A 13,281-nucleotide genomic window follows, 5' to 3' on the forward strand; every position below is an offset into this window, starting at 1 on the left:
TTTCAAGTTTAAGAGCTAGATTATGGCACTTTTTATATCAAATTTCACATTGGGGGTAGTGCAGGAGGAATAATAGTCCCTGTTTCTGCCGACTCAACGTATCTTATATCTTTCTCATCATCATATGGCTTCAAATATTGGAACTGGGATAACTTGAGCCTGAGTTCTACGAACTCCATATCGATTTCCATCGAGTACTGCTCAATGATCAACTACCGGCCTTGGCCTGGATAGCTCTGTCTGCTGAGCCAACAAGGTTTCCTAATCCTCTCTCATCTGGTTAGCTGTCTCTGCTAGCTTCTGCTTTATCTTCCTAGCTATAGTATTCTGTGGATCACCTGGAGCAAGAAGAGGTACAGCATGAGGGTCATGTCTAACCCTTTCTAAATTGCCTTCTCCTACTGGTTTCACCAATTTACAATTTGGCAGCAACAGTCTCTTTGGGTTAGGATTCAGTGGGAGTAAGGAATTACCTTGACTCCGGGAGTAAGGCATACACCAGCGAATACCCAACTAAGAATAGAAAAGTAAAGACCCACAAACTTCAACAAGCTTCAATCAACACAACACCATTTTCCAAGCAATGGCTCCAAAATTTTGATCAACACCTAAACTATACCTCAATAAAGGATAAAACGATCACTGTCAAGTATAATAACCCAACTAGGTTGGGTCGAACCCACAGGGAAGACTTGGATATATATCTATGGTTTGTTGAACTCAACGGGTTGAACAGAAAGTAAATGGAGAGTTTGAGGTAACAATTTCAAACAAGTAGCAAATATCAACTCTGGTTGTAATCAGTCGCAGACGAACACTAGGAGTGTGTTCCCCCTAGATTCTAACTCAGTAGGCTTCTCGTATTCAACCCAACTATTCAATTATTGTGCATGTAGAGTCTGGAAAGATAGGTATCACCAACAGCCTCTCAGCATACTTTGGTAAATTTCACTCTTCTCCTCTCAGTCTCAATGTGTCGCCTTACTAACCCTTATCTTAGACCCCAGTTACAACTATCTCCTCTCGATCTCAAGTTGATTAGATGCAAGTTAATTGACTTAAGAAGATAATACAAGTAAACTTATTTCAGCAGTTAACCCCAAATAACTATTGTGACCTTTTTTTCCCAATCTCTACCTCCCTCTCGGGTTCATAGTGAATACAGGCCTGATCCCAAAATTTGCAACTATTAAGAAAGCAATAGAATCAAAGAAAAACATAATGCATGCAACAATACTTGGCTAGGAATATTGAATACTTCCTCTAATTCATTACTTAGCCAAGGTTCCACAACCCCTAGCTATGGGTTTTAGCTGTTCATGTTTGTGAAACGATCAACGATATTCATATTGAATAACATTAAGCAATATCACAAGAATAATTGAATAATACTCAAAGTCTGTAATTGAATTCCCAATCAAAATCAATACAAAAGCAATCCCAAGATCAAATTCGAATCTTAGAATCAAAATATAAGTTGTAAGTGTTAAGAGTGCGTAACTTAACTACAAAATGTTAAAAAGGTATATATAGTATATAAGGAAACCCTAAAAATTAAATCCTGAACAAAGAAGGAAAAATAAGGCCAGTTGCCACTTACTTAGGCCACATACGGATTGTATGTGGACATGGGTAAGTGCTAGAACTCAAGTACAAATCCTGCAGCTCTCTAAACTTTTGAACTCTACACTATCCTTAGTTGCATAAGGATCGTATGTTCCACATATGGATCGTATATGGACATAGGAAAGTACAAGGTCTTCTTTTTCTACTTCTGAGCCTCTAGAATTTTGATCTCTGCTCTATCTTGGGTCACATAAGCCTAATAAGTGGCACATACGCCCAAAACAACATCAGTAACTAGCCAAAAACTTCACTGTTCATATTTTTCTTCAGTTTATCTCCAAAACCTTGTTTCCTAATAAACATATCCAAAAGACATCATATCTAAAAAAACAACCTAAGAAACTTGTATATTTTCATCATTTTAAGCGTCGAAAGTGCAATATTTCTATAGCACATCAAAGACACACTCGATCTAATAAAACCCTTACCAAGAAGATCCTAAAGCTCCTTAAGCTTGGAAGGAGCCATATACTTTGGTTCCATAGAAATAGTTCGGGTGTCAGGCTCAAGATCAATAGCAAACACAATCTCACTGGCAGGGGGGATACCAGGCAGGTTAAAAGGGAACACATCAGGAAACTCAACTATAGGAACAAATTCAAGTGATGCACTCCCCACAGTAGTTTCACAAATATAAGAGAGAGAAGACTTGCAACCCCTTGAAATAAGCCTCCTAGAACAAACATAATAAATAATTCCTTTCAGCTCGTGATTAAGTGCTCCCTGCCATACGACTAGGGGTATATCTAGCATAGCTAAGGTAACAATCTTGGAAAAATAATCGATGACCGCATGATAGTGGGATAACCAGTCTATGCCCAGAATTACATCAAAATAAACCATATCCAGAACAATACAGTCAGCATGAGTATCAACATCTCTAATAGTTACAACTTAGGATCTGAAAACCCATTCCAGTACTAAAGAATCACCCACGGGAGTAGATACATACAAGGGCACAAATAATAAATCCTAAGATAAGCCTAATCGTAGAGCATAATAAGTAGATACATAAGAATAATTGGATCGCAAATCAAATAAAGCAAGGGTCGACTGATGGTATACCAAAATTATACTATAATAATAGCTTCGGAAGACATAGTCTCGGGTCTAGTAGGTACTACATATAATTGACCACGCCTGCCACCTTGTTGGGCTCCTAACTGACCTCTTGTCCTGCCTACCTAAGAACCTCCTTGATTACCTTAGAAACCGTCCCTACGACCCTAAGAACCACCTTTAGTTGGGGGATGAAATGCTCTAATAGGGGGAACACTTTGATCTAAAGTAATAATTGCCCCACGACTAGGGAAATCTCATGAATAGTGACCATAAACTCCACAACTAAAATATGTCCTAAGCTAAACTAAAACCAACAGATCTAATTGAATCAAAATAACCACCATGTCTAGTATGATCAAAAGATGCACATCTTGAAGACTAACCATTGTCATAACCAAAGAGATAACTAGCACTAGACTAACCTCCATCAGTGATCTGACGCGCTGGCTGAACAGCTCGACCAAGTTGATTCTGAGGTTGAAAGATGGATATAAAGGCTATCTACCATAAAAATGGCTAACTCTAAGATAGGAACTACTATGACTCCAAATGAAATAGTGTTAATGTCTAGGCTACTTATCGAAGCCCCACGGGCCTCACAGTGTATCCCCTCCATAAGTTGAGCATGATCAGAAACCTTTAAAAAAAGACCTACTCGCAGCAACCAAACTCTGAGTAGACATATGAAGGAAATGTCTCAACCCTCTTACAAAGCAACGAACTCTCTCACACTTAGTATCCAGAATAGAAGTCACATGCTTATCCAACTCGTGGAAATAAGCCTCATAATCTACGAAAGTTATGGAGCCCTACTACAATTTAAAGAATTGATCCCTCAAACAATCTCTTAGGCTGCGATGCATATACTTCTCCAAAATATCACAGAGAACTAAGTACATTTCAAAGGAGAAGATCCAACTTGCCTAGAATCCATATAAACTCTCCACCAATGTCGAGCAACCAAGTCCTTTTAAAAGGTGGTGTAATCCACACCACGAGTCTCAACAAGGCCTAAATTATAGATCTTATCCTCCAAAGAAATTAGAAACTAATATGCATCCTCGCTTAGAGCACCAGAAAACCTAGGCAGAGCTAATCTCAAGAATCTACCCAACATCTTTTGCTCCTCGATAGACAAAGTAAGTTGGGCAACCACTGGCTGAGCAACTACTGACTGAGCAACCATCGGGCATAGAAAGAACCTCTAACTTTGGAAGTCACAGCTACAGGTTGCACCTCCACCTCCGTACCACTCTGATATATAGATTATGCATCTTTAGATGGTGTACCACCAACTAACCCTAAAAGATAAACCAAAGCATCTCTGAGCACTGAAGAATAAATAAACCTTGGTAGAGCCTGGGATAGTCCCCAACCAACCAGTAGCTAAGGAGGAAAACTCTCTGGCTTGGGAGCGGCAAAAGGGTATAGTGGAGGATCCCTATCCTGGCCTCTGGATGGGGACACATACCGTGGTTTTCCATGATCTAAAGGTTATCCACAAATAGAAGAAGTATCCCTAGGCTCAGTCTCAGGACCCTCGTTGTATGTAGCAGTAACACGTGTCCTATCTATCTACGAAAGAGTGAAGTCAAAGGAATGTTCTATAACCAACTCGGACTCTTAGCAGGAAATGAGTGAAAGTAGTGAAGAACTCTTAAGAATGTCCCATAGCCTCCCAAAGATAGGAAATGAACATCATCATTTTGATCTGTAGGACTTTAATAGATATTTGCTCTTGTACCAACAATATTAGTATAACCTAGGCTTTGATACTAATTTATCATGACCCAATTTACTAGTCATAATGGCACCTACTTTATCCCGCTATTAGGTAAGCCAAACCATGACCCAGAGTTAAACACAATGGGTCAACTTGGTGGAAAATGCCTAACATAGGCAAAATCAACACCACCACATATAAATAAGCATAGTACTTAAAATAGATAAAGATAGTCAACTGAGATACCATCCCATGACTTGGTAGAGCCAGTTTATGAGAAACTAGAAATAATAATACAAACCAAGTATCTAGAATAGTCAGTAATATCTACCTCAAAACAAAAGATTCAACATAGAAAGATAGAAGGAAATAGGTGACTTTGAATCTAAGAGCTAACCTTATCTTCGGATATCAACACAACACGAACATCGATCAACAATGATAACTAGTACTTGAATCTGCACCAAAAAGGTATAGAAGTGTGGTATGAGTGCCAAAAGCATGGGTACTCAGCAAGTATCATCAATCGATAGAGCTAAATCATGATATAAGTATTATAAAATGCAAGATAACATAATTAAGTCAAGGTATAGACAAACCTGAAGTAACTCCAACATTGTTGTGCATAAACAAGTAAATAAACTAGAATAATAGTATAATGGAACATAAAGCATCAACACAAGCAATTATAACTACAAAATTGACTCCCCACACCAATTAGTGCTGAAAACTAAAAAACCCATTACAAGTCCCCATAAGTCTGGAAGGTACAAAAAAGATAGATTAATCCACCACCGTCATTTATCAACTCTCGCAATACAATTAGAATTCCTCTAAGTCATGACATACTTTAACCATCAATTATCCATAACCATAATCAACACTAATGAACTAAACATCATGTAACAACTAATCCTCATGTATCAATAAATCATCCTTTATTAACTAAACATCACTTATTAAATAGTCTTCAAATAGAGGATAGCCATTACTTATCAACTAGTTATTATGTATTGATTAAACAATATTTGACAACTAGCCAATATTTATCAGCTAATTATTATACCACTAGGGTCTATTCATATCATGCTACATTATGACTAATTCCTTATTTTTTACTTTGCTAGATTGTAAATCTCACTCCCTAATGTCATAATATCATAATATATCATTATAGTATAATACGTATATCCAGAATCAAATCGATGTAGATATTCAGCATATCCTCATAAATATCATCACAATCATCTTTCAGCCTTGTTAGGAATGTATATATATCATCATAATTATCCTTCGGCCTTGCCAGGCATATATGTGTCATCATCAACATCCTCTGATCTTGTCGGGCATATATATATATATATATATATATATATCATCAATATAGCCAATAGCACAATCAATAAAGTGCTTAATAACATTAAAATGAACATAATATATTAGCACGATTAATAATCATAATTGAAATCATGAGTGCTAGCATAACCAATAGCATGACTGTCAATATAAAAAATAAGCACAGTCTTTGGCATAATCAATAGCATAATCGCTAATATAATCAATAAGCATGCTCTTTAGCATAATCCATAACGTATTTGCCAATAAAGTTAATAATCGTGATCACTAACAAATCAATATGTATTATCAAGGCATAGGCAATAACTTATCAATATCCTAATTAATAGCTTATCATTAGCATAATAGATAGCTTATCATTAGTCAAGTCTATATCTAATTCATGTTATAATCTATAATTTATTCATAGTATAATCAATGGCTAAATCACTGATATAGTCAATAAGCATGGCCTTATGCATGAACAAAGGTGTAAATACCAATATATCGATGAGCATGACCACTAGCATAGTTCATGGATCATTTGTTGGCTTAATCAATAGCATAATATATGGCTTAGCCAATATGATAATCAAGGGCTTATTTAATAGTATATTCGATTAGACCAAACAATATCCAAATCAATAACATATTCAATAGCTCATCATAAGCTTAACCAATAATTCATTTATAACATAATCGTTAAGAATTGCTTCCAACGTCATTCAGTATAACCAACAAGTACCAAGGCATTTAAATATCACTAAAATAATCATCTTCCTAGGTGTACACAAGCGTATCAAAGGGTCTTCAACAACTATCACAAGTTCGGCCTAAGGTGGGTGAACCACCCACTACTAAATCCCTAAAATCATTTACTAAGCAATGTCTACCCCAAACTAGCCTAAGGTATCTAAATCAACTACTAGATGTTGAACAAGAAACAACTAGCCAAGGATAGCAATTCCTCCTAATACTAAGCAACTAAGTTGTGACAACTCGATTTACGTGGCATAATGGCACCTATTATCAATAAGGTATCCTTTATCACTAGCTATCATAGTATTAGTTAACCCAACTTTTCTTGCCATATTACACCATGGAATATTTATATATCCGGACTCAAACCGGTAATTATAATCATTATCCAGAATTGAACTAAGAATATGTATCTGTAACGCCCCGAATTCGGGTCCCGAGATATCACACGGTTTTTAGGATCACAAGTGACCCCAAGCTAACCCTTCTACTGTCATAACTCATAAGCAACTGAACAAAAAGTATAAATCTATACAAATCTATGGAAAATAACTCTTTTATGAATATGATAGATATAAAACTGGATTTACAAAATTACAACTCTGCTTTTACAACCAAAACTGAAATAGAATACATTAATTTCTACTGACTGTCTATGAAGCCTCTACTAGTACTGACTATAGGTAGTTGGGTCATGACTCCCAACTATCCCAACTCAATACAGCTGGATAAAGAAAATACAACACTTCTCGAACTGTATAACTAACTCAAGCCCTTGAATCAAAAAGACTCATCACCTGCTGACTGAATGCCGCTAACTGACTGGATTTGAAGATGTACACTATACCTTATACCTACATTTCGAGAAAATGTAGCCCACATACGAATATGTAGGTCAGTACCATGGAAACGTACCGAGCATATAGGGGTACAATGCATATATAAAATAATATCTTAATATCATCATAGTTTATAAAATTATTCATGCTGATATAAATGACTCATTTAGCTCAAATTAAAATCATCATAATCATAAGAGATAAAATATATCGGGTGAAACATGTGAGTCATCATAATAAATCTCAATTCACTTCCATCTCGATTCCAAATCATCAAAGCAATCAAATCTCATAAAAATTCTCTTTGGAATACATGTTCATTAAATCTTTCAAAAATAATGACTTTCTCAAACTAAGTCTTTCAAACAAATATGTTTTCATCCCAGATAGAAGAATAAGATTTTTCATATTAGATAGGAGAATACACATACACACATTGGGAGTCTCTTACAACCATCATAAACCATGTGAGCTACATCGAGTCCAACGTCCAACCCACTTTGGGGAGAGCTGTCCTATCCTTTCCATCAGAGTAGGACCTTAATCTTTTGTTCACTAGTGATCACTATATCAATCAACCTTAGGCTCACATCCTATGGAGGCACGTAGTTCTAGGGACGTACCAAGAATAGCTATACCTCCCACTCGGTGCTAAAGACTACTCCCGAACTTAGCTTAGATCATTTTAAAAGAAAATCCACAACAACGCAATTCAACAATTCATATCGGGAGCCATCATGCTACCCTTTTTTCATAATAAATCAACATGTGGATCTATTTTCTCATTCGAGTTCAAAAATAACTCTTTCAAGATCAAAAGGTCAAATTATTCAAATATCAAGGTGTGTATAACACATTACTTCACCAAAGATCATAATCTCAAAGAAGGTTTAAATCTCAAATATCAACACTTGAGCAAACCATTTCAAGATTCATACTTCGTATAGCAAACAAGTATAACTCATATGAAAATCTGGAAATTCAACTTGAAACATGATATTAACATCAAAACTTGAGGAATTTATCATGAAGACATCACAAAAATATCATAGTTTCTTGAACAAGAATATAGGATAATAATTTCCATCTTAAATTCATAATTAAACAAGTAAAATCATTTATCTTCGTAAAATAATACAAATTTTTGGGCATAAGAACGAAAGGATGTTCTTGTTGAAAACTCCACATACCTTGAAATTAAAGCTTTGCATGAACTCTTAACCTTGGGACTCTAATCGTGAAAATAATAGGTACTTCTTGTAGCCCTCGGAATGGGGATTCCGAACCTCGAAGAATTATTGAAAACTAATGGTTGAGTCTTGAGATATTTGAATTTTTAGGTTGAAACCCTAATGAATGTTCTTGGTGATTTTGAGAGAGAGAAGACTTATTTTGGTGTTATGGGAGTTTAATCCCATTTTATAGACATATATAGGGGTGTTTTTGGCACTTGGAAGTGAGGTATGCGGCGCACAACCCATGGCAGACCTTCAGATGTGCGACTCACACCTTATGGCATACATTTAAGTGTGCCTCGCACTCCCAATTGCACACATTTGATTGGGTGGTGCATTGCCCATCGCACACCCTTACTGCCTCTCATAAAAATGGGCATAACTCTTTCGTTCGGGTATCGGATTTTTGCGAAATTTGTATCATTGGAAAGATAATTCAATTATCTACAATTTTGTAGGTCTTGGGATGAAAGATTCCATGTATATTTAGAGATATTCACGTTTGAAGTTGACCCTTGTAGAATCAAATGTCAAACTTTGGATGAATCAATTGGTCTTAGCTCAACCTTGTTCTAGGTCATTGCTATAAACATTTTCCACTTCTAAACTATTCCATAGACTAGGATAATGATCATGCAACTTGTATTCACATGAGAATCACTTGTATCAAGAACATCGGTTAGAATTCTAGCACAAAAATACGGGGTATTACATTATCTCCCCCTTGGGAACATTCGTCCTCGAATATGGATAATTAACCTAAAACACAGAGGAATATTAGTCTTCAAGCTATCATGTGTAACTGATAGAACTGAATCAATGGATCCATGAATAATGAGCTACTGAACTGGTCTGCAAGTGCATGAATCCTCAAGAAAAATAACTATATGGCTATGATAGAAACGAGAGTGTCAACTTATGAGTAACCATTACTTTGCACTGGATCTGATCTCATAAAAAAGGATGAGAGGTTTATAACATAAAAACTAGGGGTATTACAACATCCCCCTCTTGGGATCGTTCGTCCCCTAATAATAATAATTTGATGAAAATACTAGGAAGAGACTATGATACTACACAGGATACTTATGAACTGAATCATGACTTAATATCTGAAACTAAAACTGATGCATGAACTGAGCTGAATTCATAATTTAATTGGACACAAAAACATTGCCACTTGGAATGTACATACGTATAAAACTGTGGATAGTAAGACTAGCTGGAAAATTAATAATCTATAGGAGCTTATCTCCTTGGTTGCTAAACTAGATTGCAGGCTATATGGACTGAATCATACTGACTACCCATACTCAAATGGAGTATTTCTTTTGCACTTTTCTACGAAATTCTATTGACATTAGGGAGCAAAGAATTTTGGGCATGCTTTGAACAAGACATTTGACTAAGGAATTATAACATTGATATACTCTATAGCATGGAATATAATTATATAACTCATAAACTAGGATAGGATTGCTAGGCCGTAGGCAATGCAACTTCTTACTTTCAAGCTTAGCATCACTTCTCAAATGCTCTCTCAACTATACTATTCCCCTTAAATACCATATTCATTTGATTTAACTTATAATTCTCATATTGGCACTGCGAAATCTTTCTGCTAAGTTCTAAACTAAACTAAGTTCTCTCACCATGATCAAGCCTAACACTAAATCATAAGATACAATATGCCAAACCACAATACTAGTCTAAACCACAAGGTTCAATATTCTATATCTTCTTAGAGCTCAAACCCTAAGCGTAACATACCTTACCACTTCAATGACTAATTTAAAACTCTTGATATGGATTCACTAGTACATATTGCATTCATCATCTTACACCCAACATGGCATTCAAGCCTATCACTAATAATCACATATAACTTTGAGGAAAATACCCCTAAAGGCATACTTCGCATATTCTCTAAACCTTTATCAACAACAATTTTCTGGCACTATTCTTAAAAACATACACACAATTTCTAACTAACCATGACATGTATCAAAGACTTGGCCTCAATCTTACTTCACACTTTAGCCTTAGATAGAAAAGCATAAATAATCTTTCTTAATGAGGGTTATCAAATCTCTCACATCTAAACCATTGCTTATCCACTATCATCACCACCACTATCTTAACATAGAAAGAGATCACCGAAGGGCTAACACATATAAACCAGAAGCACAAAAACTGTCATACGTAACATTAACACTTATCTTTGTCCTGAGGAATAAAATATCAAAGGCATAGATTCATTAAAGAAATCTAAGCTGAGGAGATTCATGATATAATGTGAACTTCACTAATGTCATGAGTTTAAAAACTAGTCATACACTGAAACATGAGTTTATACTTATCATGAGCTATTCAACATAAGATTAGAGTTCATAGATTCATAAGAGATAACTCGAATCACAGAGTGAAGTTGTTACATGCTTGCTAGAAGCTGAGAATGGGCTTGAGCACACATGATTGGTATAAGCATAGGCCTGTGGCATGGATTTATCAAGCAAGTGATGGATTTGGTGTTGTAATGATTCTTATCCAAGGAATACTCTAGAGTAAGAAGGGATCACTATCTCATCATAACTCATTATTGACATCTATCACAATCTAATTCTCAAAACTCGATTTGGTTCTTCACTAACCATCTCCCCCTTAGGTCAAAGCTGGTATTCTAAGTATGATGGTCTATTCCACATCCTCGAGATTAAGCCATAATTTCATCATTCTATTATCTACACTAAATGCTAAACGCACAAGAATAAACTAATTTCGAACTTACCAACTTCATTCTTGAACAACCCATCTATATGTCATCCTTAATTCCTAGCTTCAATAATCATCAACAAAGACTTACACTCTCATTTGGAAACATATCTACATCTCTAATCACACAATCATAGCCTACCAAGACCAAACTTCTATACTTATATTTTTTCCAAACCATGAGAATAATAATCATACTAAAAAGGCTCAACATCTTCAATCATAACTCCTTAACTTAGCTATCAAGAACAACATAAATTATCTAACTAGCCTTTCTCCACCTAGAAACTCAACGTTACTACTAACCACACAATATGCAATAATCCTCAAAAAATAATCCAGCCCCATAGCACCTTGGGTACACCTCTACAACATACTTAATTACGAACACATGATCTTATACTCTTGTATACACTATTCAGGCCTACTAGATCACCTCCATATAACTAGCATCAACAATCGAACCATCAACTGTTCAAACTTAATGTCTAGATCTAAACATGATTTACAACCCAATCTCACACAAAATTTTCACTTCAAAACTATAAAACATAGCATTAAGAAAAACTAGTACATAATGACAATTGATCATAATCATATGGCATATCGTATTCATAATCTATTAACACATCCTCTTTCTTCATATCATTACTATTTACCCATCTTAACACCTAAATTACTTTCATAGCCCTATAAATTTCCACTAAACTTCCTCTTGCAATCTCAGGAAAGCCTAAATTAACAATACTCAACCACCAAGTACTTCCATTAAAACCTATACTTTCCTAGCACAACAAATACCATCAATAACTCTTTTCATACTTCAAGCAAACAACAATCCACCTTAACTAATAATCTTCTTCTCTAACTTCACTAAACTAACAAACAAGGGTATATCACTTCATTATTAATTCAATCATAAGCAAAAATTTAGCTATACATATTCAATAAATCGCCTTTACCACCATTCTTGACACTACACTTCTAAACCTACAGGTTCAACGAACATAAGACTTTCAACTAAACGTTACTACTTCTGTCACTACACAGAAACCCACACTTTCAACTAACACCAGAACAATAAGATAAACAAAAAATTGCTAGTGAATCGAAATAGTCCTCACACGGCTTCACTAGACTTTGGTTTTGTGTTTTGATTAAGAAAATTATATGAATAACAAAGCAACTATGCTAGTGAATCAAAATAGGCCTCACACAGCTTCACTAGACTTTGACTTTTCACAAACATAATGATAACAAAATTACATAATACAAGAGATAGAAACTTGACACACAATATTCAATGATCTAAGAATACACCTTACTCTGTCTTAATTAAATAACTCATAAGAACGAGGGCATAACTTAAATTTGAAGGACTTATAACACACTAGAAGGCTTCTCTTAAGCCACTTTATGAAACTTCTGCCAGCAAATATAAGAGCATTATCTAGGGAGAAAATTGGAACTTGCCAAACATGTTACTTTAAGAACATAGATAGAGAAGTATAGATTATCATTATGGATTATAAGGAGAAATTTGAAAGCACATCTGACTCAGGCTTTGTATATGATTTTTTGACAGGCCTGATAAAGCACTTTAGTTTTTGGAACTCAAAAGTACTGATAGGATACTTTTGTTGCTCCCTTATAATTCCATAACTATCTATAGAGAATTAAGCTCAACTATTTCTGATACCTTAGAAATAAGGCAGAGATGACCTGACTAGAGTAAGATGAGAATCTGTATAAGTTTCTTGGAGAACTTTTCTATAGCACAATTTAAGACTTAAAAGAATAGAGAAATTTCCTAAATGCCCTGTAGCCTCTCGAAGAAAAGTATAGATGTCTCCGTACCGTTCTGCAGGACTCTACTAGACATGGCTTCATAGACACCCTAGAACACTTGAACTCTATACTCTGATACCAA

Source organism: Capsicum annuum, chromosome 12, assembly GCF_002878395.1.
Source record: "Capsicum annuum cultivar UCD-10X-F1 chromosome 12, UCD10Xv1.1, whole genome shotgun sequence".
Lineage (NCBI taxonomy): Eukaryota > Viridiplantae > Streptophyta > Magnoliopsida > Solanales > Solanaceae > Capsicum > Capsicum annuum.